At 49.0% G+C, this 23,515-nt stretch overlaps 2 protein-coding genes across 6 annotated transcripts in view; one reads left to right on the top strand and one right to left on the bottom strand.

Annotated features, from left to right (window-relative positions):
• The window catches only part of MACROD1 (mono-ADP ribosylhydrolase 1), a 184,083-nt gene that overhangs the window by 103,055 nt on the left and 57,513 nt on the right, over positions 1-23,515 (bottom strand). The gene's annotated exons all lie outside the window — the stretch shown is intronic.
• FLRT1 (fibronectin leucine rich transmembrane protein 1) overlaps positions 1-23,515 on the top strand; it is an 85,621-nt gene that overhangs the window by 44,426 nt on the left and 17,680 nt on the right. Inside the window, exon 3 of the mRNA XM_007070318.3 lies at positions 21,380-22,133. The gene's annotated coding sequence lies outside the window, so the exon portion shown is untranslated. The remainder of the gene's footprint in view (positions 1-21,379; positions 22,134-23,515) is intronic.

The raw sequence follows: 23,515 nt of genomic DNA, 5'->3' as shown, positions 1-23,515 counted from the left end.
TGGATGGTGTCTCCACTAGTCTGAATATGAATTATAGCCTCATTTGCTGTAATAGGCGCCTTTTACAGTGCTGGAGAAGGATTCTCAGCTGATGCAAACAGGTGTATTTATACTGGCTGGGGATCTGACCTACTGACTTTAATGGGGCAGCGTCAGTTTACACCAGCTGAAGATCTGGCCATTGATTCCAATGGAGCGACGCTGATTTACATTAGCTGGGGATCTGGCCCCCCTGACTCCAGTGGAGCGCTGCCAATTTGCACCAGCTGAGGATCCACTGAGGGGGGCCACTGCACAAACCCCAACAGGCTGAGCGCCCAAACACAATCCCCAGCTCAAACAGTGGACAGTCTAAATAGTCAAAGGGTGGGAGGGGAAACTGAGGCACGGGGAACGGATTCCACTTCCCCCAGGTCACCCAGCAGAGCCAGAAATAGATGCCACATGGCATACATCTTAGTGCAGTCCCCCTATCCACCGGACCTTTTCAATCTTCTGATCTCATGCTACAGCAGAACAAAATGATAGCAAAACCTCCCACATCATATTTTCAAGCCCTCCCCCATATATCTGTGCCTTCCTCTCTTGCTGACTCCAAACCTGAGACTGATTTCCTTCCCCAAATCTCTGACAGCAGTGGGCTAGGGGAAAGGATAAGGAAGGGGGAGCATTGAATAGCTGGTGATTATTTCCCCCGTCCACAAACAATCGCTTTAGCTTGTCTAAGAAGAAAAAAATAAATAAACCGTAAAATCTATATCCTTGGTATATTACAGCCATTGGGTGCGGGGAAAACACCATAACTAATGCCAAGTGAATGAGAGCGTTAACAATAGGGGGCTCAGTATAAATAAATAAAATACAATATGAAAATAATACACCCATACACACACACACACCCCATTCCACTGCAAATAAAAATAGATTTCTTATCCTGGGTGGAAATTGACTAACTGTTATGGCATATGAGGCATGAAACATCCAATTGGGAAGGGCTAGAGATATATATTGTGTTTTAAAGGGAACAGCCGCGTGCCAGAGAGAAAGGCCAGGAGGGCGAATTATCTCAATGGAAATCAGGCAGATAAAAAACTCCACAAGTGCCCAGCATGGAGATCATGGGCTCTTTAACTCTCACTTACTTCATTACACATGGTCCTTACATTAATGAACACCCCAGCAGTAGCAGTCCAAGAAAGCCTGGGCAGCAGAGAAATCGCTGGGTTTCTGACAATGGACCGGCTTGCTGTGTCCTTCTAGTTTGTCTCTCAAGTCTCTGGCCTGCATTCTGTTCCCAGTTCAGGGAAGAGAGCGGGGTCTAGTGGTTTAGAGAGGGAGGCTGAAAGTACTGGGTTCTGTCCTTTGCTTTCGGAGGGGAGTGTGGTGTAGTGGTTAGAGGAGAGAGCGGTAGGCTGGGAGTCAGGACACCTGGATCCTATCCCCAGCTCTGGCCAGCCCCAAAAGGGGTTATATGTATCACACAATCTCTCTCTCACCAGACATAATCCTCCTCCATCTATCTAAGGATCTATCCTGCCATCTCAATGAATAATCATTGCTCAGCAGTACAGATAAGATGAGCACGTCCATTTCAGACTGCTCTGTACTTTATAGGAATCCTGGCACCACAGCGGAACAATGGGGCCCATCTACTCAGGTATCCCATCTGCAACAGAAGCTAGAACCAGCTATAAGAAACCCCTTAGTGGTCAATTATGGAATAACCAGCCACTAGGGAGGTGTTTACCTGAACCCCCCATCACTGAGTGGCTGGTTTAGTCTGACCCCCAACCGTTTAGTTCAGCCAAAAGAAGGATTTCCCAATGGCTAGCGCCCTAGGCTAGGCGCTAAGAAATGTGGGATCAATTCCCTGATCTATCACAGGCTCCATTTCCCTTCTCTGGCCCTTGGTTTTTCCATCTGTAAAATGGGGAGAATAATCCTTCATTTGTCGATTTAGACTGTGAGCTGTGTGGGGCAGGGACTATCTCTCACTGTGTGTCTGGGCAGCACACAGCACAACTGGGGCTGTGATCTTGGTTGGGGTCTGAGCAGTACCTGGCACAATGGGGGCCCTGATCTCAGTCAGGGTCTGGGCAGCGCCTGGCACAATGGTATGTTGTGGATGCTAAATATTTTGAGGTGCTAATTAACAGGGTCCATCTAGGTAAGATAAATTGATCATGCTCACTACTGATCAGGTGTACGCATCAGCTAAAATCAGCAGTTAATAATTACTGCACTGTGGGAATGTGTCTCTCTTTATTTTGGGTGTTGGTTAATATTTTTTAAGCATAGCAAAAATAGTAATAATGAACATATAGAAATGCCTCCTCCCCATTAACCCTAATACTTAAGGAACAAGCCTATTGACACAGTCACAGGAGATTATGCCAGTCTGATTGGATTAAATTCAGCAGATTGGCACATCAGAAAAATAATCAGGCAGTTAAAGACACAGGGAAAATAATTTATTTCTGCGACGCGGGGCCATTGTGTTCATAATAATGCAGTGGGGCGTGCGGATAGGAGCGGGAATTGTAAAGCGTGGAGGAGACAGTAAGTTTCTGAAGGCTGATTACAATGCCATATAAACAGGGAAGAGATGAGGATGAGTTAACCCCTTGGGTGCTCCCTCAAGGAATCCTGAGAACCAAAGATTTGCCTAGAACAGATTTTTTATGCATACACAGTGCTGGTGCTCATTCTGCCATAATTCTAAGGATGTTAGATGAGAAGGGAACTCGGTTTGTATGGGCCATTCAATGCTTAGCTCCTGATTGTCTTTTCTTCTGTGCCTGTACAGCACCTAGCACAATGGGGTCCTGATCCCTGGCTGGGGCTTCTGGGCGCTACCATCACAAAAGTATTAAATAACTAGGAGCTGAACGCCCGGGCTGTTGCACAGGTGAATTTGTGTAGTCGTGTATGTAAAAAAGCCAAAGATGGCCGAGAACATACAAACTGGACGACGGTAACAGACCGCGAATCTCAGGAATAATTGACCTTGGTGACATTCTGAACAAAGAGAGCTCTAACCAATGCTTGGAGCTCTTTCTATCAGGTCACACTGACTCAGCAGACATTCTAGGGTTTGTGACACACGGTGACAATCCTGGAATCTTATTATCTAGCTAAAATGGCTGAGGATGCTGGCTGCAATGGTGTTATTTTAGTGGGGTGGTAATTTGTCAGATGAGTCCCAGCCAACTCATTGCATGCGTCACACTGGTGCTGGAAGGGAACACATTTCAGACACTTAGGTATGGATGGGAGCTGGCACCCCCTGGATGGGAAAGGCCCCATTCCCCACCCCTCTGAGCAGCCAGTCCCCTACCAGGGCTGGCTCTAGGTTTTTTGTCGCCCCAAGCAGAATGCCACCGAAGCAAAAAAAAAAAAGGGGGGTCCGGAGTGCCCCCCTTGAAAAGTGCCCCAAGCACGTGGTTGGTTTGCTGGTGCCCAGAGCCGGCCCTGTCCCCTACTAATCTGAGTTTGCAATCCAGGCAGATGACTCCCTTATCCCAGCCCCTCTGCAACTGTCTTTAGAGCCAGGCTGCTTAATGGCAACGACGTCATGATGCCGAGAGCGGTGGCAGCAGTAGGAATTAAACGGAGCAGCAAGTGCTGCAGGGGCATCAAATTCACAGGATCCGGGCCATTAACTGGGGCATGGTTCCTAAGGAGGAAGGGGGAGGAGCAAGTGTAAGCCTCACCCGTTCATTCTGTCGCCCTCTAGTGGTAGCAGGGAGCCACATATAGAGGTTGCTGAGCCTCCTACAGCTTTAGATCTTTTAGCTCAGGCTGCAGAGGCTTGGGACCCTATTAAGAGAGATCCCTGGTTCCATCCCCTCTGCCAGCTACAGCTGAGCATGGAATGCATATTTTGACGTGTTGGCAACTTCAAAAAACCAGGGGGAAAAGTTATTTCAGCTCAGAGTGAAAATGAAAATTTTCAGCAAACCAAAAAATTGGAAAAAAATCACCTTGATTTCCACCATTTTTTGACATTTGGGGATTTAAAAAATAAGATGAAAGGACACGTTGAAACGCAGTCATTTTGAACTTGAAAATCAAAATGTGTCAATGTTTTTTGGGGGGATCAAAACGAACAATCCCACAACGCCACCAAAATCCACCAAACATGTCGGTGTCACCAAATCTGTATTTATTGCCCCAAAAATGTTTTGACCAAAACATGCCACCCATCTTTCCTGCCAGCCACCCTGCCAGGGTACCGTGCTGCATGGGCCAGAGAGCTGATGCCTTTTTTTTAGCCAAGCTTTCCCCATAACACCAGCCCTTGGCGATTCACGCAAGGGGAAGATTATGCCGGGTGCTGTGGCTGCCAAGCCCCTGCGGGACACTCAGGAACTGAACGCAGCTTGCTCTAGTCATCCTCTCCTTCTTCACAAATCATGCAGCTGAGATGTGAGGACAAGACTGGCTGATGTATTTTTCCCCAGCTGGTTTGAGGAGCAGGGAAGTTCAGTCACGGCTTGGTTCATTGGACAAAAGAGCAATAGGATTCAGTTCCCTGAGCTCCCAGAGTCTGGGACAAATAAATTCATCCAGGGGCAGGAAGGAAAATATTCTTATCCCTGTTATGGGGGGAAGGCGGGGGAGAGTGACGCACAGAGAGGAAGGGACTTGCTGTGGCAGGAGACGAGAACAGAACTCAGCAGTCCTGGCTCCCAGTCCCCCTCTCTAATGGAGCTGGGAATAGAACCCAGGAGCCCCGACCCCCAGTCCTCCTCATTCTAACCATTTGACCTCAGTCCCCTCCCAGAGTTGGGAATAGAACCAAGGAGTCCTGACTCAGCCCCCACTTCTCTAACCACTAGACCTATTTTTGATTCTATGCCAGCTCTGGGTGGGAGTGGAGTCCAATGGTTAGAGTACTGGGGGCTCAGAGCCAGGACTCCTGGGTTCTATCCTCAGCTCTGGGAGGAGAGGATAGTGGTTAAAGTTTGGGGGTGGGGGGAGAGGCTGAGAGTGAGGGCTCTGGGGAGGACTGGGAGCCAGGACACGTAGCCCCTTCCCCACAGGTTGGGGGAGGGAATTTATTACAGCCCCATGTGGATGGATTAGACCCAGGTCTCTTTTCCCAGCATATTAACACTCCATAAAAGCTGCACTAGGCAAATAAATAGAGAAGTAAGTAAATCGGGGTGAACATCTCTCTCCAATAGAACAGGAGGCTGGTTTCTATAACTCCTGTTCCTCTCCTGAGTGCTTTGCCCCCTGATGCCTTAGATAAGGGACCAGAATAGCCTGGATAGATACAAATAGAAGAGGCCATTCCCCTTGCAATAACAGCTCCCATACAGGCCTTGCTATGATAAGATATGTGCTTTATGGGGAAAAACTGGTACCGTAAGAGGGGGGGCTGTCTGATGCCACTGCTGTCGGGCATCGTGTAAGAAATATGGGGGCTAAGGAGAAGGTGGCCAGGGAGTGGTGTCCAGTGGTTACGCGGGGGCTGGAAGTCAGGACTCCTTGGTTCTGTCTCCAGCTGCGGGGGAGGGGAGTGAAATCTAGAGGGTTGAGGCTGGGGGGTTTGGGAGTCTGGACTCCTGGGTTCTATCCCCAACTCTCTTTGGTGAGTCACTTGCTCACTCTGAAGCAGGAGGCTAACAAGGCCGCATGTGAATATCAAGGGGATTAATTAGCAAGTATTTTAATGAGCATAACTATTAATTGCTGTTGTTATTACTCCTGGAAAGTTTTCTGCCCCGATCTAAGCCACAACCTGCTTTTCTCATGAGCGGCACAGTCCGTACTCTGACTCTGTTCCAGGGGCTAGTGGTAAAGGGTCTTCAGGACACCTGGGTTCTAGTCTCAGTTCTGGAAGGCTAGCGGAGTCTAGTGATTAGATCAGAGGGTGGATAGGAGTTCGGTCTCCTGGGTTCTGTCCCCTGATCTGGTAGGGAGTGGGGTCTAGTGGTTAGAACGGGGGGACTGGGAGTCAGGACTCCTGGGTTCTGTCCTCTGCTCTGTGAGGGAAGTGATGTCTAGTGGTTAGAACAGGCAGTCTGGGAGTCAGGGCTATTGGGTTCTGTCCTCTGATCTGGGGGTGGGGAGTGGAGAACAAGAGGAGAGAGTTGGGAGGAACCAGAACCCACAAAATATTGGCAAGAGTGACACCAGGGAGTCCCCGTCTTTGTCCAGTATCTGCCCCTTCCATTGACACATACCCTTGCCCAGGCCTGGGGAACTGCTATCAGCACCAGTCCCCCGTCGCCTGGTCTTGGCCCAACCCCTGCAGCCCCAGAGAGGAGGAACCAGTACCGAATGACATGAGATGAGGAATTCACCAAAAGAAAGAACGGAAACTGCAGTTGCCACCATTCCAGGCTAGAGCTCCCAGCACAGGGGCAGAACCCAGGAGTCCTGACTCCCTTCTCTAATCACTAGAACCCCCTCTCCTCCCAGAGCTGAGCTTAGAACCCAGGAGTCCTGACCTTCATTCTGGCCCTGCATCTTTGAGTGATTTGCAGCTGTATGCTCCAAGGAGGCTGCACAGACGACCTGCATTAATTCCTCCCAGATGCATAACTCCTGCTCTCATAAAATGCTCCCCCCACACTCGTCCATTGGTCCTGCCAAACCCCCTTCCGGGTCTCCCCCCTACTCCCGCTGAGTCCTTGATGCCTCCTGCCTGGGCACTATGAATGGAGATCCCATGCAGGGAGGGGATGGAGCTGACCTACGCGCTTGCCCTGCCATGCCTGCACACGCTCCGTGGCGTTAACAGGAGCCAAGTGCTCCTTTGTGTCAGCTGAATCAGACAGCCCACGGGGTGGGGGAGGGGAGAACTAAAGGGGCCATTTTTTAACACAGCTACTCCCCCTGCCATGTCAGTCACCAGCTTTTTAATGCAGAGCCTCTTTGCAGGATATGTTATTGGCAGCGCTGGAGATGCCTAGCATGGTTAGAAGGCTGGGGGGAAGAGGGATGGATGCTTCACAGGCTGCAAAGAACCTACCTTGCTGTCAGGGGGGTGGGCGGTTGGGGCGAGGGCCGTGAAACAGGGACGCTGTCTTGTGCAGCAGGCTAGGGTCCAAGAGACTGAGAGATTTCATAGAGTTTAAGGCCAGAAGGGTCTGATCATCTAGTCTGACCACCTGTATACCACAGGTAATTCAGTTTCGCCCAAATACCCCTACGTTAGATCTGGGATCAAATCTAGAAAAAAGGAAAATTCCACTGCATCTCTTCCTTTTTATAATGTCAAATCGGTTCATTTCGAGAAGGTAAATCTCATCTCCTATCACAGCAAAGGCAAAGTAAAATGCATCAAAAGATCACATGGAAAAAAACGTTTTCTCCTTCTCAAAATGAAACGTTTCCACATGATCAAAAGAAAACAATTCAATGGAACCGAATCAAACTTTTTTGGTGGGATTTTCCTTCTCTGGAAAATTTCTGCTTTGGAACAAAAAAATTTCAAAATGTCAGAATTCATAGAAAAGTCAAAAAAAATCGAGAGGACCCAGTGGAAACGGAATGATTTACCGTCTGAGAACGAAATGAGAAAGTCAAAATGATTCGTTCTGACTTCTTCCTGACAATAAATTTGTCAAAATTGACATGTTCCCACAACATGTTTCCATTTTAACCAAACTGTGTTTTCCAACAGCAAACTGTTCTGTCTAAAAATTGTCTATTACATCCCACTCTGATGCTTTCCAGCTAGCTGCGATCTACTGGACTGTTCATGCTGGGCGCTACACAGACCCTGGCCGAGATCAGGCCCCCATTGTGCCAGGCACTACACAGACGCCGATTGAAATCAAGGCCCCCATCATGCCAAGCACTGCATAGAGAAAGAGTCAGAGCCAGACCCTCCCTTGAAGAGCTCACAGTCTGAGCAGACAAGTGGGAGGGGAAACAAAGGCCCAGAGAAAGGAAGGAACTTGCACAAGGTCACCTAGCAGGGCACTGGCAAAGCAGGAGTAGAACCCAGGAGTCCCATTAGACCACAAAAGCTCCTCACTCTTTCCATCCAGTTGCCGCTGACAGCATCCAGGGGCTCCGAACGAGTCCAGATCTCTCTTTGCTGGGCCTATGGCCATTTACATTTAAATAGACCTCTGTGCATCAAAGCAAGCCTGGCTGGAATGGGAATATCTGCGGTTTGAGTGGATGGGAGGGGAGGTGGGAAGGGGAGGGGGAAGAGGCATCTAACTGCCAAAGCCCCCTGTGACACAGGGCTTGGCTTTGCATGCTTCCTCAAGCTGAGCTGCATGGTGTGTGTGTGTAGGGAGGGGATATCAGTAGAGTGTTTGGTGGGGGAAGCTACATGCAGAGTCTGTGTGTGTAGATGTCTGCTTGCACAGCGGGGAGTTTAGGAAATCTCTGTGGCACCTGCCGCTGTGAAGAACAGAAGGGCTAGCTACCACTTCAGCTCTAGCATAGCTGGGATAGAACCCAGGGGTCCTGACTCCCAGACACCCTGCTCTAACCACTAGACCCCACTCCCTTCCCAAAGCTGGGGACTGAACTCAGGAGTCCTGACTCCCAGTCCTCCTGTAGAGCCCTAAACTTTCTGACTCAAGCTCACAAAGGAGTGCCAGAACTTTCCCATCCCAAACACCCCCACAAGGCCTGGTCATACACACCTCTCCTGTTTACCCTAGTCTAAAGAAGCTTAGGGAATTAAAATATTAAATGCAGCTGGCAACTGGGATGAAGGAGAACAATATATATATATAAACCACATGCAAAATCAATCCAATTACATTGTGCAACCAGATGAGAAGTTTAGGGTAATTAAGTTATTTCAACCCCTGGCTCAAATTCTCAGTCCTGGTGGAACAAACTCTGATTAGCCGCCCACCCCGAATCTGGAAACTGGCAAAGGGAAAGGTGCAGGAGGATTAGAAGCAAGGAGAGCTGGGGGAAATGCTCTTTGTTCTCATTGTTAAGGACAAGGAAAGGGTGGTTGGTGCTGTCAGGACCTAGGCTGCTGTAGCTCCACCCCCCATGCCTTGTTCGCACCCCTGGGAGCTATTGTTGCAGGCTCTCTGAACACTCAGGCATGCATCTGTCAGTTCTAAACAGTGTGTATGTATGGGGATGGTTAGATGGATATAGGAATATGGAGGGGGAGATGGACTGAGATGGATAGAGGGGAGTATATGGGGATGGACAGATAGATATTACAAATGGATGGACAGAGTATAAATCTGTCTAGACAGAAAAGCATTTCCCTATACCCCCAGGCTCCGGGCAAGGCACCACAAATAGCCCCAGCACCGGGGTATTTCACACCTTTGATGCTCCCTGTGTGTTGGAGGACCCCGGATCACTGGCTTCCGGAGCAGTTGTTCCGATTGTCCCTTCCCTGATGTGGTACCATCCACAAGGCAGCAGCTTTGCCTGCAGCCAGTGCCGGGTCTAACTGAGGCCAGGAGCCCTTTCAAGATTAACTAGGCATCTCTTTTAACTGTGTGTTTTGATCAGCAGGGGAGCTTCGGAAGCTATTTAGGAAGTCTGTTAAGAGGGGCCAGGTGAAAGCGCAGAGGCAAATCCCCCATTAAATATTTAAACAGATGCAACCCACGGAGCCACAACATCTCATTTGCTGCAAAAACTGTGGTCAATGCCAACCCAGCAAGGATAAAAGGTGGAGGGATAAGAATCTATGATACAGGCTACTGGCCACAGGCTATGAAAGGCCCCTGGAGGCCTGGCTTCGGGGTTAGGGCAGCAGAGTGGGAGGCGGGATGACTGTGTTCAATTCCTGGGGCTGCCTAAAGCTCCCTATGTACCCAGATTGCTTAGGCTAGGAGATGGGTTCCTGGGTTTTTTGACAATCCGAGATGCCACTGCTCTGTGCCTCAGTTTCTCCATCTGTAAAATGGGATAATGATCCTTCCTTTGTCTCTTTAGATGGCAAGCACTGTGGAGCAGAGACTGTCTCTTACAGTATGTGTGCAGCACCCAGCATGATGGGGCCATGATCTCAGTGGGGGCCTGTGCAGCACCCAGTACAATGGGGGCTCCAGTCTCTGTTGAGGTCTGTGCAGCGCCCACCACTCCGCTTGACTCAAAGTGGCCAGATCCCCCGCTGGTGTAAATCAGCATCATTCCATTGGCGTCAATAGCCAGATCAGCATCACTCCACTGGAGTCAGCAGAACTCCTGCTGATTGACACCAGCTGAGGATCTGTCCAGCACAAAGGGAATGCCCGAGGAGACCATACAAGTTCAATCAATCTGGCGCACGCAGTCGAGCTCCAGTCTCCGCTGTGGGAGGGTTATGGCTGGGAGTGCTGTTTCATTAATCTCTCTCGCTCCCCCCAGACTCCCACTATCTGGCGTTATTAATAGTTATTATTTAGATAGCTCCTGACAGCACACGACTCACTGTAAAGGCAACAGGCCAGACCCTCCCTGCTGTAGCTACATGTGTGTTCCCGACCTGAGCTGAGAATAGAATCCAGGAGTTCTGGATCCCAGCCCCCAACCCCACACACACACTAACCACTAGACACCACTCCCCCCCAGAGCCAGGTACAGAATCCAGGAGTCCTGACCCCGAGTCCTGTGCTCTGTCCACACGACTTCTTGCATAAAGCCACATTCTCTCCCATTCTATTTCATGCCACATTCTATGCAAAGTCTAGGATCCTGCCCATCCCCTTAGTATCAGACCTCCCCCATTCCTGGCCTGAACTACTTCACTGGATGCTAAATGGAGGGGGGGCAGGATCAAGTGCTGTGAGCAAGACAGCAATTAATCTTGGCCCAGGAGCATCACAGCAGCACAGGCTCTGCCACCCAAATTAAATTTTAACTTGTCTCATAAATCTTCCCTTAAACTCCCCCCATGCCACCAGCTGCTCTGCCAGACGGCAGGAAGACTGGAAATGTCCTTGAAGCCTAGGGGAATCTGTGCTGAAAAAGCTCAGGTGCCTACGTGGAAGGGAGGCTGCGGCGTTGGTGAAATGGTGCCGCATGCTGCAGCAGAAGCTTAGGAGCTGGGGATCCGGGGGAAACCAGCTTTAAAGAACTGGCCAGGTGGGGGGAGGGGGGGAGGTTTCTGGCAGGGTTTTTATTTTCACTCCCAGTGCCCTGGTTAAAATCCAGCTCAGTTAATGCCATTTCTCCAAGCCACCAGCTGTTGGATACATCAGTCACCCTAAAGTGTTGCTGGCATGGGTAGAAGTGTTTCACCCCAGAGGCAGCTGCATCTCAGTGCTTGTCAAGAGATCCCTGTATAAATATCTGCCCAAACCTCTGTCTGCACCTAAGCACCAAGTGATACATCCCTGTACAAACAACTGCTCCACCCCAGAGGCAGCTGCATGTCAGTGCCTGTCAAGGAATTCCTGAATAAACAGATTTCCCGCACCAGAGCTATCTGCATCTCAGTGCCAGGTGAGGGATCCCTGAAGTAAACAGCCCCTGCACTTCACCCCAGAGCTGGCTGCATCTCAGAACCAGACAAGGGATCCCTGTATAAATAGCTGTCACTACGTTAAACACCCTGTGGAATGGGTACCTCCTCTTGCCTGATTCCCCTCAAAATACAGGGCTCAGTGTGGGCCCTTCCTTTCTGACAGGCTCTTACTCACCAGGCACTCTCCAGCCGGAGCAGCCCCTGTGAAAGCTCCTGGGAATGGGTGAGGGACAGGCTGGGAAGCAGCCCTGTACACTGGCTGAGCTGCTTCTGTTCAGAGGCACAGAGCTCCACACAGAAGAGCCAGTAAGGGGAGGGGAGAAAGAGACAGGGCTATGCATGAAGATACACAGAAAAATGGGGAAGATGGGGATCAATAGAGGGCTCTACAGTGGGGCTGGATAGAGGGGCTCTGTACTGCAGGTACGGATAGAGATGGATGTTAAATGGGTGGCTGTGGATAGATGGCTACGGCTGAGACACAGCAACTCACCTGGGTTTACAAGTTCAAATACTACCAAGGCTGTGCTCCCATCTCTGTCATCTAGGTCTCCAGTTCAGGGTGTGGTGTCATCCAGTCCCCATGTGCGTGCGGATTCAAGTGAGCGGCTGCTGCAGGCAGTTCCAGTCTCACTCCATTACTGGTGCCCGGGAACTTTTCATACGACCCCAGTGTTATTATTAGCAGCATTACGGTGGTGCCTAAACTGAGACTGGACCCCAACTGAGATCAGAATCCACATTGTGCCAGGTGATGCACAAGCCCCAACTAAGATCAGGGCCCCATTGTGCTGGGTGCTGCACAAGCATACAGTAATAGACAGTCCCTGAACTGATCAGCTTACAATCTAGAAAGAACCAGGGTGGGAGGGGAAACACCGGCACTGAGAGGGGAAGGGGCTTGACGCAGCAAAGCAAGCAGAAGAACCCAGGTGACTCTGTGTCCCGCCGCACTGCCCTTATCACAATGTCTGTCTGCCTGATTGCATCAAGCCACATTTGTTCTGCTGTAGCAGCATGAAGAAATGAATCTACCCCGCTCCATGCAACATCTGGGGCCTGCCCTGGAGCGGAGTGTCACATTCAGATTCCTGCAGATGGCAAAGGGCAGGGAGGTCACCAAGGAAAGCGAGCGGCAGGGAATGGGAGCAGAGAAGCAGACTGGGCTGTTTCCATAAATGTCTGCGTCAGCCTGTGATGGGGAGAGGGGGCTGCTCAGGTCGTGGCTGGGACGCCGGCTCCAATGGAAACAAAGAGTGAAAGATCCAGAGGGTCCCGCTGTACTCTCAGCACTTCCCCCCACACAGACGTCCACCCTCTTGCAGACATAACAGCCGCTGAGCACGGCACAGCAAGAGCTGGGTGATGTTTTCTGACCAAAACTTTTGTCAGCAAAATATGCAGCTCTGTTTCCTGAATTTGTGTTGGTTTCGCCAAATTGTTCGGGGGGGGGGGGGGGGGGGGATTCTGAAAAAATCAAAAAGTTTTGATTTTTTCAATGCAAAATTGCCGTTGGTTTTATTTTAATTTAAAAACATTTTTAAAATGTCCCAAAACAAAACACTGGCTTAGACTTTTTGACTCACCGAAAATTTTGAAAAGTTTTGTTTTCTCTTTGACCCCAAATACATTTTTCCCGGATTTGTCGGAATTGCCATACACTGAGAAACCCATTATTTGCCCTGCTTTGGCTACAAGTCCCCCGCTGTGCCATCCCATAGGTAGGGCCCCTTGGTTAAAGACCACCTGCTCAGGTGGGCGCAGCTCATGTTTTTAGCTCTGGATGTCCCGGGGTTCAGTACGTGTTGGCCAAGAGGAAGCCCTCACTCAGCGACATATTACAGCCCAGCATGGAATTAACACAACAGCGCTGGGCACCAGGTGCAGTCCCCACCCCAGTGCTATCCATTCAAAATGCTTCTGGGCTGCATGGTTTGAGACACTACAAGGTGCAGTACCACCTGCTGCCACTGGGGGGCTGGGTGCAGCTGCCACCAAGGTGGCTGCAGGTGGCAGAGGGAGGAGGAATAGAGCAGGGGATGCAGGCTGCAATGTGGCTATTTCAGTTCAGAGTAATTTGCACACGCTCCCTGTTGCCTGTTCCCACCTCTCAGTCTGGGCTGTGTCTGCCAGTGGGTAATTTTATGCAGTCCATTGGGGCTGGAATATAATTTCTATGGACCTGTGCAAAGCGAGAGACTGTCCACTCGATTTTCCACCTTAAAATCACATCATTCCGATTACTCTCTTGGAAATTTTTTTGGGGGCATGGGGACTTGCTTCTTCAATTCCCATCTGATATTGGCATCTGCTGTCTGGAGCAAAAAGTTCTGTGCATTCAATAAGTAGCTGGGAATCTTGGTTTTCAGCCAGCAAGGGGAAGGATGGCCTGGCGATGGTAGTTCAGGAGCTATCCGCTGTTAAACAGGCGGTAGACACAGAGCAGGGTGCAGGAGTTCAGTTTCCATGGTGGACAATCAGTGACTGAAAGGGTGCAATGAGCGAGGCTCTCAGTGGCCTTGTGCCCTATGCAGTCATTTACACTAGTGTAAATTGAGTGTGGAAACACTAGGGATTGTTCTGAACCATGTGCAATCATTTACACTAGAGAGTGTAAAATGCTAGTGTTCCAACTGGGTGGCATTCCACACTTGCTCTGTACTAGTGCAAATGAGCACACATGGGGCAGAGTGATGGAGAATCAGGCCTCTTGTGTTGTACACTCACTTTGCACTAGTACAAATGACAGCATAGGGTCCAAGGCAATGGAGAATCAAGCCTCCAGTGTTTTACACAAAACACTGTGCTAGTGCAAAGGACTGCACACGTGTGAAGGATAAGCAGCCCTTTGTGTTTTCCGCTCACTTTGTACTAGGCAAAGGACCACACACAATGTGGGATGACAGAAAAACAGGTCCAAGGTGTCTTGAATACGGGCCCCTCTTCACAAGGAATTAGGGTGAGATCCACAAAGCTCATGTGACTCGTGGGCCAAGGGGCAGGGAATGAAATTCTGCCTCTACTGACTGAGGTTGGATTTGGCCCTGTGAACTAGAGGTGAACTCTCCCTGCATTCTGGAGAGGCATAGGGGAAGGGACTGGACTGGGCTCTATCAGTGAGAGACTGAAGAAGATCATTCTAAACTAAACTAGAAGGATCTCAAGTCTAATCCTGTTTCCTACAGATCATTCCCCCCTTTCCCAGTGATGTATTCAGTCCTGTTTGCCCATTACTCCATGAAGATCCTTTCTGAAGCACCCTTTCGATTCGGAAACCACACTACCAACTCCAAGCTATGGCAATAAGAAAGGATCCACCAACAAAATGTGTACCCTGCTTTGCTGCCAGGGTGCACTGCGCATGCCACTGCAAAAGGCTTGTGTTGTATTTTATGGGGCGCACCAGTGAAATGTTGGACACAGAAGCATTCAAATAAATGACCAACACTTTTAAATCAATGCATGCTTTGCATTGAGGGCGAGTCAGCCCTTTTGCATTGACCCCTGGCTGCTAGAAAGCAGGGATTTTCACACAAACCAGCCAACCATTCTGGGGCTTTGGGGGGCCAATTTCTTTAGATGGAATATTTAAAACAGTGCCAAAATATTAGCAGTCAGGACCAATTATTCTGTTGGGTTTTTTTCTTAAGCAGATTCTGTTTCCAATTATTTTTTAAAAATAAAGGGACTAAAATGCACTCTTTTTTTTTCTATTCTGTGCTGCCCTCTGCAGCCATGCCCCAGGGATAAATTCTGCATTGTCCAGGCCTAGAAAATTACACGTCTTTAGCCTGATTCTCATTTACTCTGGTCCTGCCTTTTGGGAATTGAGGGAGGCTTCTGGCTTTAATACACCTTGCCATTCCCACTGTTTTAGGGCTGGCATAAGTTAGAGCAACCTCAGGGAATGGAATAATTTAACTGGGATCATTTAACTGGGATGATTTAACTGGGACTTGGTCCTGCTTTGAGCAGCGGGTTGGACTAGATGACCTTCTGGGGTCCCTTCCAACCCTGATATTCTATGATTCTATGATTCTATGAATAGAACCCAGGAGTCCTGATGCCCGGTCCCATCTATTCTAATCTCTAGACTATACATCCCTCCTAGAGCTGGGACTAGAACACAGGAGTCCTGATTCCTGGGCCTTACATACACTAGCAATTTGCTACAGTTAACAGTCGTCAGAGACCAGGCATAAGCCAGGGCAAACATGCTGGCTATGGCACTGATCTGAGACTCAGAACACCTGGGTTCTAGTCCTGGCTCTACAACTGGCCTGGTGTGTTACCTTAAGCAGATCACTCCACCTGTCTCTGTGCCTCAATTTCCCCATCTGTACAATGGGGATAATGATAATCTCCTTTGTAAATTCTTTAAAAGCTGCTGATGAAAAGTGCATATTAACAGTAGGTTGGCATGTCTGCTCAGGGACTTGGAATCCTCCAAGACCTCTTCTCCACCCATAAAACTATATTGGATTGTCCGGCCTCCCAATCCAGTGCCCCTACTGTAGCTCACGAAAGCTTATGCTCAAATAAATTTGTTAGTCTCTAAGGTGCCACAAGTACTCCTTTTCTTTTTGCGAATACAGACTAACACGGCTGCTATTCTGAAACCTACCTGTTAGTTCAATCTGCTGCTTCTTTACAGATTTTTCTGCTTTGCACAAACAGCAGAGTATTTACTTATTCATTTGATCGTTTGAAACAAAAGCAGCTTTTTCATTATTATTAAAAAAAACCCTAAGACGCTAATTTGCAAGCAGTGGGGAAGATCAAAGAGCCCTGCTGCCCGCCTGTAATTAACACTGCTCTCCCCCTTCACAACTCTGGTGACAATCTGTTGCCACGCTTGTGTGTGAGATGCTTTCATCGGCTGATGGTTGGGACCAGGGCTGCCGCATGCATCCTTCTAGCTGCCCTGGCAGGGAGACGGCACAGCCCAGGTACCCTGGGGTAGGATGTGCCACTGCAGATTCCCAATCGACCCTGGTGCTGGTGAGATACCTTTGCAAATTTGCTCACAACTATCTCCCCCACCCTCTGATATCTCCCCTTGCTTTAAATATGGCCAGTCTCACGTTCGGAGCCGGCTGCAGCTAACGCAGTCTGACTAGTCGCTTCTGGGGTTTGCTTCTAGCAAGAGGCGGAGAATGTCACAGAGTCACATTCACTCAAACTCAGGGTGCAGAGAATCATGGAGAGTAAACGGAGAATCACCCCCTGCTCTTAACGGGTTGGGGCCTATGACATATGGTTCTCATTCCATTCAGCAGGGGGCAGCAGCATGAATGTGCACTAGCCACTTCATCCACAGTATCTGTATTACAGACTGAGATCAGGGCATCATTAGAGCATGTGCATTGTTACTGGTATTACAGTAGCATCATTATGCTGTCCACATTATGGCAGTGCCTACACATCCTGACTGAGATCAGGGTATCATTACGATGTGTGTGTTATTCTTAGTATTACAGTAGCAACTAGAGACCCAACCCAGATCAATGACTCATTATAGGGTGTGCATTATTACTGATATTATGATAGAGGCCCCAGTCCAGACTGAGTAGTCATTATGGTGAGCACATTGTTATTGGTATGATGGTAGTACCAAGATCAAAGCCCAATTCTGGCATGTGCATTATTAGCAGTATTTCAGTAGCACCTTGAGGCACAGATTACTTCAAACGTAAGCTCTTTGGGGCAGGGACTGTACGGCACCTAGCACAACAGAGTCCCAGCCTGGGCCTCCTGGATGCTACCGCCGTGCACACAGTACGTACCAAGAACAGCAGAGACGGGCTTTCTTGCAGCTGGTGAGAGATGGGATACCAGGCTAGCTGGGCCCATTGGTCTGATCTGGGCAGGGGTGGGTGAGAGGCAGGATACTGGACTAAATGGGCCAACTGGTCTGATCTGGGGGCAGGGAGTGGGAACAGAATACCAGGCTAGATGGGCCCAATGGTGTGATCAGCAGGGGTGAGAGGGTGAGGATGGGATGCCGGGCTGGCTGGGCCATTGGTCAGATCCAGTCTGGTGCCTCTGTTAATATTTACCAGCGTATCTGGCTCTGGGGAGCTCTCACAGCACTTCTTTTCCTTGCTATTAATTGAACGGAAAAAAGCACTTGTAATAACATCAAAGGGGATTTAAGCTTCACCTCTGAGTTTTGCAGAATAAGAGGGGAGGGAGATTATCTACATCCATAACCCCACTGGGAGAACGGCACAGCCCTTCCTGTGCTCTACTGGCAGAGCCGCCCCATGCTCCCTGTGCTTTCTGCGTGGCCCTGCCCCGCCACTGAGACCCCCTTAGCGCCTTTTATTACACAGGTTTCTTTCAGTGCTGAAATGAACCAGGAATTCTTCATTAATAAGAGAGGGCTTTGAAGCTGCTGCTGACCGGGCCTATGTGGTGCCAGCTTTGGCTTGCAGCGCGGAGCCACGTTCCCAGTGGTGTAAAGCAGCGTCCATCGGTGCCCAGAAACCGGAAGTGTCAGGACTGCGCAGGTGGGGGAAGGGGAGAGGGGGAATTGGGAGTAAAGGCTGCAGTGAGCCATGGGCAGACAGCCCTGTCCTCTCAGGGGGGCTATATCTTCTCCCTTTGTCCCAGCCTTGGAGTGGATCTGCCCCATCAAAAGTCACCCCCAGTGGCAGCAAGTGGTACTGCACTCTGCAGTGCATCAGCCAGACATTATTGGTGAGACACCAGCTGGACTCTAATGACCAGCTGTTCCCGGTGTAACTCCCTTTAATTCAATGGAGCAATGCTGATTTACACTAGCTGGGGATCGGAACCCATTGGCTCCAGTGGAGCTATGGCCTATTTGCACCAGCTGGGGATCTGGCCCCAACGGCTCTAATGACGCAAACGCCCATTCACAACAACAGGGGATCTGGCCTCAGTGACACTAATGAAGCTGGGTTGTTTTCACCAGCCCAGCAAATTGCAGGAAGTGGAGGGGTTGAAGGCAGATTCACAGGTTTTCTTCGCAAGGGTGAATTGCTGCTCTCATAAGGTAGCAGGGCTAAAAGAGCTGCAGCACTCAGGGTTCCAGATTATTAGAAGCGACAGGCTTGCAAGGAAGATCAGGCTGTTGAGAGTGTGGATGGCTTTGGGTGGGTCTACACAGCAAAGAAAACCCCGTGGCTGGCCTGTGCCAGCCAACTCAGGCTCACAGGGCTCGGGCTGCAGGGCTATTTCATTGCTGTGAAGATTTCTGGGCTTGGGCCGGAACCTGAGCTCTGGGACCCTCCCAGCCCCACAATTTGGACAAGATTTCTCCAGCCCACACTCAGCGGGATACTCAGGTTTGGCTTTTCAGCAGGATGGGAACTGAGCTTTTGAGGGAGAAAATTCTGTCCTCACTTGTGGTGCTGAGCCCTGGAAAATCTGGCCTCTGGGGGTCTGATTCTAAGGGGGAGGGTTGGAGCACAAACTCCATTTCTTTGCACCATGAGCCCATGTGGTTTTGCTTGAAAAGAGAGGAAAGGCGGAACAGAAAGTTAGAGCAAAGGGGTCCAGAGATGGGCTGTGAAAATCCCATTTGCTGGAAATTAATTGGAGAAATCCACGCTGCAGGCTCCCGATTTCCATAACACAAGTTCCGGCAGCACAGATAATGCCAGGCGAAGGATTCTTACCATACCACGCAGCCTTGAAACTTTAAGCCAATTTGTCAACACCCCACGCTAGCAGAAATGGTTTAAAAAGCCACCAGACGGCTTTTCTTTTTCTTTTCCCCCCACAGCTCCATCTTGAAGTCATTTATTCCAGTCATGCCTTCACTCAGTGCTTTTCCCCCTTCTGTTCTTTTCTTTCTCGGGAGAGCCATGTGGCTCATCTCCGAGCAGAATCCAAAAACATCAGGCGGGATGGGAGCATTTTTTCATTATGCCAATACCAACCCATGTCTGTGTGACTGAACGAAATCCCCACCCTCCTTGAACGTTTCAAAGACACAGAAGTTTCTACTGACCAAGGCAATGCCCCCTGTGTATACAACCTTGCTTGAACACAGATCATGTTATTCTGATTTCATTCTGAAATTTAATCTCTGATCATCTTCTTAGTTTTCATTCCTCTGCTTTACAGAGGCTCAGAGATTTTGGCTTCTCCAAAGGCAGTTTTTGCCAAAGTTCATCAGTTTTAGAATCGGATGAAATTTATGAACTACGTTTTTTCCCCCAGCCAAAAACTTTTTCTTTTTTTCTTTTTTTTTTTAACTTTCACAGAAAATCATCAACATTAGAAAAATCTTTCCTTCTTTGGTGAGAAGTTCTACAGAACGTTTTCTATCAGAAGCTGCTTTCTGGAATTTTTGGTAAATAATAAAATGCTGATGGATATTTGTGATCAAAATTTCAGCTGAAAACATTTTGCAGATGATGGAAGGTGAGAGGATGGAAAACAGACCCATCTTGAATTGACAACTATTTTGAAATTTCAAATGAGTTCAAAAATCCATTTTGGTCGGTGCTTCCAAGCCTTACCATAACAACAGATTTTCAAAGGAGTGGGGAATTAGAAATTAATTGTGGGATGGTGCTTAATGAGTGACATTTTCAAAAGTGCCCAAGTCCCAATTTCAGAAGTCTCATAGGCCTTTAGGGGAACATCTTCAAAAATCCCTAAGTGACTTAGAAACTTAGAGCACAATTTTCATATGTGCCTATGTGATTTAGGAGCCTAAGTCTCCTTTTCAAAAGTCATTTAGGCCCAGACCTTCAATGGTATTTAGGTGCCTAGTTTCAATGTGAGTTAGGAGCCTAAATACCTTTGAGGATCTGGGCCTTAGGAGCCTAAATCTCATTTAAAATCAATGGGACTTCAGCTCCTAAATGTCTTCATCGCTTTTGAAAATGCGATTTCAGGAGCCTAAGTCTACGCATTTGACCCCACTTTCTGTGGCCTAGTGGATAAAGCATTGGATTGGCACTCGGGCAACCTGATCTATTGCCTGCTTGGCCACTGGCCTGCTGTATGACCTTGGGTAAGTCACTGCCCCACTCTGTGCCTCTGTTTCCCTATGTATGAAATGGAACTAATGATACTGACCTCCTTTGTAAAGTGCTTTGAGGTCTACTGATGGAAAGCGCTATATTATTATTTAAAAAGTCCATCCACAAGAGTCTACATTTTCCAAAGAAACTCATGATTTGGGGATGTTTTGTTCTTAGAGGGGGTTCTGAAATGCAGGCACCTGGTGTCCAGAAAGTCCCCTCTGAGAAACCCTGGGAGTCTCAGGTCAGGCACCCCAAATCACTAAGTCATTTTTGAAAAATGTGGGTCATTGAGCCAAATCCAGAGATTGAGCTAAGGGGCTTCTCGTTTTCACAAAGTTCTGAGTATCTAGAACTCGTCACCTGCTTGCTCTAGTTTGTCTGCAGCCTCATTGGTATGAATATAGGTTTGGCAATGAAGGACGGCACAATTATTTCTCCCAACTCTGATACACCGAAATACAGACTCCATATGTGTTTGTGTCTGAGTGAAAGACTGTGTGTGTGTCTGTGTCTGAGAGAGAGAGAGAGAGAGAGAGAGAGAGTGTGAGAGAGAGACAGACAGATAGATCATATGTATGTATATGTGCTTCTGTGTGTGTGTGTCACTTGTGTGTGTGTGTGTCAGGTCTGTGTGTGACCGTGTGTCCCTGTGAGAGTCTCTCTCTGCCTGTGTTTCTGTATGTGTCTCAGTCTCTGTGCACATGTGTGTGTTAGGGAGTCTCTGTGTGTCAATCTCTACATGAGTCTGTTTATGTCGATCTGTGTGTGTGTCCTTCTCAGTGCAAATCTGTGTACGTGTGTGAATGCGTGTGTCAACCTCTGTGTGTGCGTTCCTCTGATCTACTGGCAGTGTCAGATTGAGCTGTGTGTGCGCAATGGCTATTAATTACTAGGCCAGCAACTCTGCTATTTCCTCCTTTGCAAATACCCTTTACCTAATAGCTTTGTCCAATCATTTTTGCAGGGGAGAAGTTTCAACCCAGAGGGATAATACCCTGGATTCCTCACTGCAAGGGCTGATCTCACGTCCAACCTGTGGTGGGAATGGATTTTTCCCTTCCTTTTCTTTTTTGAAAAGCTATCCCCTCATAAAGAAAAAGCAGCAGAGCCCGCTCCCCCTTCGAAGTCAGCCGTGACAACTCAGCAGCGTATGTCAAGCGGATTGGAGGGGAGCTACCTCCACGGTTGAGTAACACAACAACTCTGCCTCCACAGAGTGGGTGTGAATACAAATCCCTCAGCTTGGTCATGCAAGAACACCCTGCTGCCGGGGAGCTTTGAGAAAGGATTGGGTTTATTATCCTGTTTTAAGTAACTTTTGGGAAGAAAGCAGGAGGAATCAGACACCAAGTCTCGGGGCGGGGGAGAGATTGCCAAAAAAAGGGAGGCTCTTGGGACAACCTGCAAGGAAATAAAAATTCCTTCAGACTGCAAACTGGAACCTGACGCTGAAAAGGATGGATTTACAAAGAGCCGAGCTGAATTGAAGTCTGGCAGCCCTGAAACGTGCATGGTTGCTGGGGAGGGCTAGCCTGATTATATATCACTGTCAGAAGGGTGTGCTGGGTTGGGAAGAAGGATAAAAGAGGTCGGGCTGAACTGATGCCCACTGTGGACATAAAAAGTCCCTTGGAGTTTGCAAAGCTGCAGCCTCATCGATGGAAGTAGGAGTCTAAAGCCCAAGTTGATCAGAGAGGAGGGAGTGGCGTAGCAGGAAGGTAAGCTTAACACACAGATTGGAGCAGGCACATTTGGAGCCTGGCTAAAGCCGGTCACACACATTAGCTGCCTGCAGCAAAGCCATGGGGATGGTATCGCTCCATCAGCATGAATGGAGAACACTCGGGAGACTGCATGAAATGCAGGGGGAAAATCACCAAAAAGGGTTATGTCCCAGGGAAGTCCTGGGATCCAGAAGACAATGTGGGGGATACTCCTCCATGCTCACCAGAGACGGGGGGCAGGGAGGGTCAGGACTCCTGGGTCCTATTCCTAGCTCTGGGAGGGGAGTGGGTCTAGCGGATTAAAGAGGGGGGCAGGAAGGGAGGACGTCTTGTTTCCACTTGTGGCTTTTGAGCAGCTGCTGGAGTCTCGGGATGAGTTAGAATCACAGTTTTCATTTAGTGAAAGACAGAAGGGTGTCTATGGGGAGCAAGAGAGAGAGAGATCAAAGAAAAAGCTTGAAAACATGACCTGAGTGTCAATGTCACCTGCCTCAGTTTGCAGACAACCTGAAACAGCTACCAGAGGTGCGAACTTCCCCGTGCATCTTAACTCTGCCATCTGCTGACACAGCAGCAAGGGGCATGGCTGGGGTTACGGGTGGTGCCTAGTGCCCTGGAGTGCCTGGCAGTCTTTGGATCCCAACTGCTCGAGGTAATGGAGCAACTCCTCACACTGACAGGAACTAGCCTAAGTGTGGTGCCTACCCTGGGATTCAATAATAATAATAGTCCCTACTCTTAGCTCATGCTTTCCAGCAGCAGAACTCAGAGTGCTTTCCAAAGGAAGGCAGGATCATTACCCCCATTTTACAGATGGGGAAATTGAGGCACAAAGGGGCTGTAATTTGCGCATGGTCGCCAGCAGGGCTACGACCAGAACCCAACTCATCTATATCCCAGTTCAGTGCTCACTCCACTAGGCCACACTGCCTCCCTAATTTAGCCTCCAGGCAGTTGGCAGGCTTGAGAATTGAAAGGCAGATATAATTTATGGCCACAGTAACAAGGTCCATCTGATTGTGTCTGGAGAGCCCCTGAGTAGTGGGAAAGTGAGGATGTAGTGCGTGGCTTCTGCAGGATCCCTGGGTCCATCCCCACAGCCTAAGCTGGAGCTCAGCTAAGTCCTAAAGGCTCCTTCCCCACCGGGGTAACACACCCGGAGATGCAGCAGCCACATTTATCGCTTTGGATTCCTGCTGCTTTACCAGATAAAGGCAGCATGGACCTGGTGTGTGAGAGAGATCTGGATACAAGCTTTGCATTAGGGGAGGGGAGTTGTGTAACTGCACATGGACCCAATGCTTCTCTGGAGAGCTCCTTGGGAATTCTTCACCAAACCAGGTAGGTTAGAAAATACAGAGAGACCCAGGTTCCCA

The sequence above is a fragment of the Chelonia mydas genome, chromosome 7 (assembly GCF_015237465.2).
Source record: "Chelonia mydas isolate rCheMyd1 chromosome 7, rCheMyd1.pri.v2, whole genome shotgun sequence".
Lineage (NCBI taxonomy): Eukaryota > Metazoa > Chordata > Testudines > Cheloniidae > Chelonia > Chelonia mydas.
Note: the sequence above shows the minus strand (reverse complement) of the source record. Positions and strands in the feature narration are given on the sequence as shown.